Here is a 9,003-nt window from a genome sequence, read left to right as displayed (position 1 = left end):
CCAGGGTGCTCCCCATTTCTGGGATCAGCTTCTGGGATCCCACACCATGCATGTTCACAGTTGCATGCGGGGGGGGGGCGCACTTCGGGGCCTGCAGAGTCTGCCTTACTCTTCCCACTCAGCCACCCTACAGCTGGGGGGGGGGAGGCAGCAGGCAGACCGTTTGGGCAGTGCAGAGCCTGCGCGCTCACAAGCCACCATGTCTCTCCCAGGAGAGACGCCTGGCTTGGGTGCGCTGCAGGCCCCGCAGTGAGTGCTGCCCAGCATTTTGTCACCCCCCTCAGTGGTGACACCCGAGGCGAACCGCACCCCTTGCACCCCCCTTCCTCCGCCCCTGGTTGCACGTGAATAGAGCACTTGTAAATGGTGGGTTGCCTGTACACTTAAGGAAGAATAAATACTGTACTAGCCCGAATATAAGCTGCACTTTTTTTTCCAAATTCCAACCGTGAAAAGTTAAAATGAGGCTTAAATTTGCGACCTTACAAAAAATGGCTTTTACAATATTACTGCTGAAGTGGTAAAATGGAACAAAAAAATGTTTTATTGCCAATTTGCAAGCTTGAGACTGTTGCGCAATTAATTCTAATGTCATTCATTGCTTTCCCCATATTTTACAGTGCAGTACTGATTTTGTCATTTGCATTTACAGTGCTACAAATGGGTGTTTAACCCACTTGTGGGTCATCTCCAGTACCCATAGGATTTTCTTCTACACTTGCCATTTTCGGGTGGGAGTGCCTGCAGAATTTTAAGGGAGCGGCTTATATTAGGGTACAGCTTATATTTGGGGCAATATGATATTTATTAAAGAAGGACACATTGTGTCCACCATCTCTCTCACTTGATAAATATTAATTCAAAAACAAAATGCTCAAAATAGCAACCATACCTTCCTCATACATACAAAAATGTGCTTTGAGCTGTTTGGAGGTGTGGCCTTCAAGGAAACATTTCGCAGCATTCTCAGCAGGCAAGGAGGTCTGCTCTTCTTCTGCCTTGTCCTATACAGAAGCTGGAGCTGCTCTCATAACAGCAGGAGGGGGAACCTTGACAACAGGGGCTGAAACACTGGCAATCCTAACACTCAAATCTCACATGTGTGTTTTTTCTGCCCAGAGACACATGTAAGGAATCTCTTTGCCATAGCTTCACCTTTTGTTTTTTTTCTCGCATAATTTTTATTGTTTTTAAATCATAACAAACAAGAAAATAAAACAGTTTACACCTTGTTGTCACAGATTTCTTTCTATAAGACTTCCTTCAGCTTCCCCTGAAATCATCCATACCCTAATTTAACAAATTCACACAAATCCTAGCTTATATTGACATTATTTTCTCTTTCCTTCTTTTTCTCTTTAGACAATATTCCAACCTTTTCACAGAGCTTTTTTAAACCCAACTAGCGTTATCTGACCTTCACTTACATTTTCCAGATATTCCACAAATTTCCCCCAGTCCTCAATGAACCTTTGGTCTTTTAAATATCTAATTTTCCCCGTCAATCTGTCCATCTCCGCGTATTCTAGTAGTTTTGCTCTCCATTCCTCAAGCGTCGGTATGTTCTGTTGTTTCCAATTTTGAGCCAATAAGACCCTTGCAGCCGTTGTTGCATATTGGAAGAATTTACTGTCATTGTTCTTTATATCACTTCCTGCTAGGCCTAACAGAAAAGCCTCCGGCTTTTTCCCAAAGTTATATCTTAATATACTTTTCATTTCATTATATACACTTTCCCAAAAGCCTTTGACCTTTCTGCAGTCCCACCACATATGGAAGAAGGATCCCTCTTTTTCCCTGCATTTCCAGCATTTATTACAAGTTTTATATATTTTTGCTAATTTTGCAGGTGTTATATACCAACGGTAAAACATCTTCATGAGGTTCTCTTTTAACGTTATGCAAGCTGTAAATTTAAGGTTTTTTTTCCAGAGTTTCTCCCATTCTTCATAATATATATTATGGCCGATGTCCCTTGCCCAATGAATCATCACAGACTTCACTTCCTCATCTATCAGGTTATACTCTAATAGCATATTATACGTTTTAGAAAGAATTTTGTAATCATTGTTTATTATTTCAGTCTGGAATTTAGATTCTTTATCCGCGTATCCTCTCTCTTTAACGTCTTGTCTAAACATTTCGTTTATTTGGAAATAGTGTAACCAATCATAGACTTTTCCTTTAACCTGGTCATATGGTTTCAATTTCCATGTCCCCCCTACTTTTGTTAACAATTGTTCATAAGTTATCCAGTCACCTCTCATGTTTACTTTTTTCACGCTCATAACTTCCAATGGGGATAGCCAGTGTGGTACTTTAGGTTCTAATAAAAATCTATTCCTCTCCCAAACTTCCAATAGAGGGCCTTTAAAAATATGTGTTGCGAAACCCTTGTGCTTCCTCTTCCCCTGCCATAAGTACGCGTGCCATCCTGCTCTATTGTCGAACCCCTCCAGGTCTAATAGTTCCTTATTTTCCAATTTTATCCATGTTTTCACCCAGCAGAGGCACGCTGCCTCATAGTATAACTTCAGATCTGGCAGGGCGAATCCCCCTCTTTCTTTAGCTTCTGTTAACAATTTAAACTTAATCCTTGATTTTTTGCCCTGCCAGACATATTTTGAGATTCCTCTTTGCCACTCTTTGAATATCTTAGTGCCCTTGATTATCGGTAAGTTCTGGAACAGAAATAACATTCTCGGGAGAACGTTCATCTTAATTAAAGCTATCCTACCCCAGAATGACAATCTCAGCTTCCCCCACCTCTCCAAGTCCTTTTTTATCTCTTTCCATACCTGCTCATAGTTATTCTTAAATAGGTCTATATTTTTCGGGGTTATCCATATTCCTAGATATTTTACCTTTTTGGCCACTTCTATTTCTGTTTGTTGTTGTAATTCCTCGATTGCCTTCGAATCTAAATTCTTCACCATTATTTTAGTCTTCCTTTTGTTTAACTTAAAACCAGCCACCTTACCAAATTGTTCCAGTTCTTCCAGTATCTCTTTTATTGAGTTCAGCGGGTCTTCTGTTGTTATTACTAAATCGTCTGCGAATGCTTTAACTTTATATTCATTTTCACCGATTCTAATCCCTTTTATTTTCTTATTTTGTCTTATTGAGTTCAGGAGTACTTCCAGTACTATTATAAATAGCAACGGGGAGAGTGGGCAGCCTTGTCTTGTACCCTTTTCTACCGTTATTTCTTCTGACACCATGTTGTTTATAATTAATTTGGCCTTTTGCTCCGTATAGATTGCCTTTATTCCGTTGAAGAAGTTCGTACCAACCTCCATATATTCTAACTGTTTTAGTAAAAAGTCCCAAACTATATTATCGAATGCTTTCTCTGCATCCACGAACATCATTATGGCTTGCTTATCATACCTGGCAGACAAGTATTCTATGGAATTTATTATATTTCTAATATTATCTCTCATTTGCCTGCCAGGCAGAAAGCCCGCCTGGTCTCCATGGATATATTCTAGCCATATGTTTTTAACTCTGCTTGCCAATATTCCTGCGAAAATTTTATAATCGACGTTTAACAGCGAGATCGGCCTGTAGTTCTTAACTTGCGACAGATCTGAGTCTTGTTTTGGGATTAAAGTAATGAAGGCATCCTTCCAAGTATCTGGTATTTCTTTTTCTTTCAAAATATTATTCATTACTTCTCTCAGTGGTGCCAGTACAGTATTTTCCATTTCTTTATAGTAACTTGCCGTGAAGCCATCTGGGCCCGGAGCTTTCCCTCTTTTTAAATCTTTAATTGCTGATTTTATTTCTTCTGTCTCTATTGGGGTGTTTAATTGCTCTTTTTTCTCTATTGGAATCTTCTGAACCTGTTTATCTTTCAAGAATCTTTCTATTTTTCTCTGGTTAAATCTCTCTCTATTTTTGTATAATCCTCTATAATAATCCAGAAAACCTTTCCTTATTTCCTTGGGGTTAGTTATTTCTTCTCCGTTCGCGACAATTTTATTTATTGTGCTTTGTTCCTTTCTTTTCTTGGTTTGCCATGCCAAAAGCTTCCCTGACTTATTCGCAAACTCAAACGTTCTTTGTCTTAGTTTTTTTATGTTCCATTCTACTTCCCTATTTATTATTGTTGCGTACTGGGCTTGCAGTACTTTAATATTTTCTTTTATTCTCTTATTGTTAGGTTTTTTAACTAATTTCCCCTCCAGGTCCGTTATCTGTCTCAGAATATCCTTTTTCCCTTTATCTCTTCCTTTATTTTTAATGGCATTCTGCTGAATAAAAAAGCCCCGCATCACTGCCTTACCCGCGTCCCACACCACCTTAGTTTTGGTGCCTTTATTCATATTATCCTTAAAGAATTCTTTCATCCTTTTCTGCGCTTTTTCAACTATATCTTGGTCATCTAAGAGATAATCCTTCAATCTCCATCTAAAAGTACCTTCTTCCAGACCTTTCAGTTCCATCTTTATTGGGTTGTGATCAGATATTGTTTTGGCCTGAATCTCTACTCGTATAATTCTTGGTGTTAATTCGTTCGAGACCCAGATCTGATCTATTCGGGACAGTGATTGGTTAGGCTCAGAGTGGTACGTAAATTGCTTTTCCAGCGGATGTCTAAGTCTCCAGGCATCTATTAGATTACAGTTTTTAACCAATGAGAAAAAGGTTCTGGGCAGCTTCCCTTCCTTACCCCCCCCATCTCTGAGTCTGTCCATTTCTAGTGAGACCACCCCATTCATATCCCCGAGTATAATCATTTTTTGATCTACATATTCCGCTAGCTTTTCTTCCACGGTTTTATAAAACTCAGATTTATTATCGTTTGGAGCGTATAGTCCTACTATAATTAAGTTTTGTCCCTGCCATTTAATTTGTACCATCATTATCCTTCCGTTTTCATCTTTAAAGATTTGCTGGGCCTCAATTTGTTTTTTAACATAAATAACCACACCTCTTTTTTTGACTCTGTCAGATGATATGAACTCATTTCCCAGTGTTTTATTTATCAGAATTCTTTTATGTCTTCTTGCTATATGGGTCTCCTGTAAACAAATAATGTCTAGACTTTCTTTTTTCAAAATTTGTTGGATTTTGTTCCTTTTTTTCCTCTCGTTTATCCCATTAATGTTCCAACTCCAAATCTTTAATGCCATGGTGATTGAACCTACCTATATTACTTCTTTTCTTATGTTTCAGCTAATTCTTCTTCCTCCTGTTCTTCTTCTTCACTTCTTGACCCTTCTGCTACCTCCTCTATCTCTTCCTCAGCACCCCCTGCTGCCTCTCCTATTTTGTCTTCCTCTTTTTCTAGTCTCAGTTCTTTATATTTTCTTAGGAATTTGCTAGTTTCTTCTGGTTTAACTAATCTATGCCTCTTGTTTCTATACATGAATGAGATGCCCTCCGGATACTCCCATTTAAATTCTATATTATTTTTCTTCAACATCTGTGCCAATGCTTTATACGGCTCTCTACGTTTCAGAATTCTAATTGGTAAATCTTTGAAAATTATTATATAATTCCCATCAATGCACAGTCTTTTTTCTCTATTTCTTTGCAAAATCATATTTCTCATTTCCTTTTCTTTGAATATAATCAGGCAATCTCCTACAAATTTTTTAGCTCTGGTTGTTTTTATTTTTAATCTGAATGCCGTTTGGACTGATTTTGCCATCTCTTCTATTGATATTTCCATCCATTGGGCTAATTCTACAATCAAATTCTCTTTAATGTTTTCTCCTTGTCTTTCTGGCACTGCTCTAAGTCTTAAGTTAGTCTCCCTTAATCTTAATTCATTCATGGCAATTATGTCTTTCAAGTCTTCTTGCGCTTTACTTAGTTCTAATAGCTCTACTTTGGTCCTCTCCTCCTCACGTCTTACCTCCCTCAATTCTATTCTCGTCCTTTTCAACCCCTCTTCTGTTGCCTGAGTTCTCCTAAATACTTCTTTTATTTGACCTTTTAATTCATTAACTGTTTCGTCCAACTTTTTATCCAATTTCCCTATCTTATTGTCTACTTGTTCTAGTTTTACTTCTAAATTTTTTTCACTTTGTTTGATTTCCGCAAACATTCTTAGTATGTCTGCTTTGAAATCTTGTTCTTGCTTCGATCCCTTTCTTTCAGAAGGCGTCCCCCCCTCCCCCCTCTTTGCTGCGCTCGACATTCTCACCAGGGTACAATTACAAAATCCACACACTGCACACTATCCAATATCCTGACAGGAAACACACACCCTAAATTTACACCGATCCCAAATAATAACACTATAACCAATATAGTCCACTAGTATTTCCAGTAGGTCAACAGCCTTCTTGCACCTCTTCTTGCCTCTATTTAGGCTATTCCCGGTATTAGTCCAGTCTTCTTCCTCCTCCCAATCCAAAAGGGAGAAAAAAAAGACTTAAAGTAGTCATAAAAAACACTAGTATCAAAGTGAGGTCTGTCTATTAAATATTAGGTGTGATCCTGTTAGTTGAACATCATATGAGGGTGCAGGTGGGTCACCATAGCCTCAAAAGTCACACAAATAGACAAGGTCTGTAAAGGGGAAGGAAAGAGGAACAAAAGGTGAGACCAGTTGCAGTGTTGTATTCACTCCACTAGATGTCGTCTGATCCAATAACAGGTTTTGTAAAGTTTGTAAAAGGGGGGGGGTTTCCGGCGGGAGTATCCAAGTTTCCACACTGTCTCCGTCAAACATCACTGAAGCCCCATTTCAGAGAAATCCCTCATATGCTGGTGAGTAGGGATAATTTACTTTAGTACAGGCTATCAGAGTACATTAATTATTAGGAGCTGTTAGTCACCACGCTTCAGTTTCTATAATGGCGTCGGAGCCTTCTCTTCCGCTTTCATTGGCTTTGTTCTTTGCTCTTTGCACATTAATTGCCTAGAGAGGGAATTTCCTTTCTTTACCTCCCTCAGTTCATTGAGTGTTTCCCGTTTATAAATTATACTTTCTGTCCCCTGTTTAAGTCAAACAGTCTCTTGATACTAATATTGATATTGAGTGTCCTTCCCTTTGGTTATTTTGTAAATTATAAGTTAGAGTCCTTCAGGGAAACAAAGAAACATCGCTAGGGCATTTTCTCTCCTTTTACTCCGCTCCGTGAATTACCTTGCGTCCATGCTGATTCCGGGCAAAGACTGAACTCCTCAGTTCTCTTGTTTCTCCCCCTGGATTTTCTTATTCTTAAATTGTTCGTATTCTTAATTTAATCCGAAGATTCTTTTGTTGGAAAGCGGTGCGCTTCTCTCGGCAGGGTCGGGGCTTCGCTACTCGGGGGGTAGGAAATGGCTTCCCGTGACCTGCTGCTCAGCTCCGCCGTACTCTTCGCTTCTTTTTGAAGTTACCTGACGGCCGGGCGAGCCGCTGTTGGTCTTGCTGGGATCCTCGCCTTCTGGACACCCTCCAGAGGTAGTTTGGGGAGCCTCTGCGCCCTTAGGCACCCCTTCTCTCCCCCGAAATAGCTCGGGATTTTCCCCTCACGGCAAATCCCCTCCTGCTACGAGCTTGCTTCCGCCGGAAGTCGGTTCATAGCTTCACCTTTTGATTAGGACTGGCTGAGTGCTGCAGAGACCTGGTTGGCCAGAGAATAGATTGGCAGAAATGCCTCCGCAAGCCTCTGTAAGTTCATAAAAGTATAAAATGTGTGTGGGACTGAAAGTAGTAGTAGTAGTAGGAGGAGGAGGAGGAGGAGGAGGAGGAGTTTGGGTTTGATATCCTGCTTTATCACTACCCTAAGGAGTCTCAAAGCGGCTAACATTCTCCTTTCCCTTCCTCCCCCACAACAAACACTCTGTGAGGTGAGTGGGGCTGAGAGACTTCAGAGAAGTGTGACCTGCCCAAGGTCACCCAGCAGCTGCATGTGGAGGAGCGGAGATGCGAACCCAGTTCCCCAGATTACGAGTCTATCGCTCTTAACCACTACACCACACTGGCTCCCAATGAAATGTCACCACACATGTGACAAACAGCCCACTGAAGGAAATGTGCTAACAGCAACGACTGCAGGTGCACAATTGGTTATTTTTACTTATTGGCTTTTCAGTGATGAGGGGAAACCCAGAATAAATGGAAAAAGAAAAAGAAAAAGGAAGATCTGGTGTTATGATGGTGGCATAAAGTGGATGCTGGGGGAGAAAAAAAGGTCATGCATAAGCAGAACTGATTCTACAATGAACTCCCATCTGGAAACACCCTTGGTATGTAAGCATACCAGTAACTTTCAGCTTTTAGGCGCTGAGTGGACAAAACAACCTGCATTACTTGAACTGATCACTAGGTGTCAGAGACACACCACAGGAGAGAAAAAAACATGTGGGGAGAGGGGAATGCTCCTGTATAAATCCTGACATACCCTCCAACATTTCTCCAATGAAAATAGGGACGTTCCATTCCATAATGATAATTTTACTATTTATACCCCACACATCTTACTGGGTTGCCCCAGCCACTCTGGACAGCTTCCAACAAATATAAAAACATAATAAAACATTAAATATTAAAAAAAAACCTCTTCCTTATACAGGATTGCTTTCAGACAGTTCAAGAGTTGGATAATTTCATAGCCTCCAACATTTCTCCAGTGAAAACAGAGACATCCTAAGGAAAAGCGAGACATTCTGGGATCTAATAAAAAACCAGGGTGGCTTCTCTAAAGCAGGGATGTCCCTGGAAATCCTGGAAATTAGGGACACCTGGAGAACCTTTCCCGATGGAATTGTATGCTAATTTACATATAGCCCTGGAAGTATCTGTTCAAACCAAGTATTTTTCTGAATAGAATTGTTGTCTGTAAATATACATATTACCAGTGCTTTTTTCCCCTTAAAAATGTTTAGGGATACTCTCATTTGTACTCAAGAAAATCACCATTTTATAGTTCAAATAAAAAATAAATACAGTAAATGGACAAAAGTACAAAGATTCACAAAACGTTTAGGGGTATGCATCCTCCTGTGTCCCCCCAGAAAAAGCACTGCATATCATTCAACACAAGTATAATCCTTCAA

This window comes from Podarcis erhardii (assembly GCF_964252035.2).
Source record: "Podarcis erhardii genome assembly, chromosome: 1".
NCBI classification, from domain to species: Eukaryota; Metazoa; Chordata; class Lepidosauria; order Squamata; family Lacertidae; genus Podarcis; species Podarcis erhardii.
Note: the sequence above shows the minus strand (reverse complement) of the source record.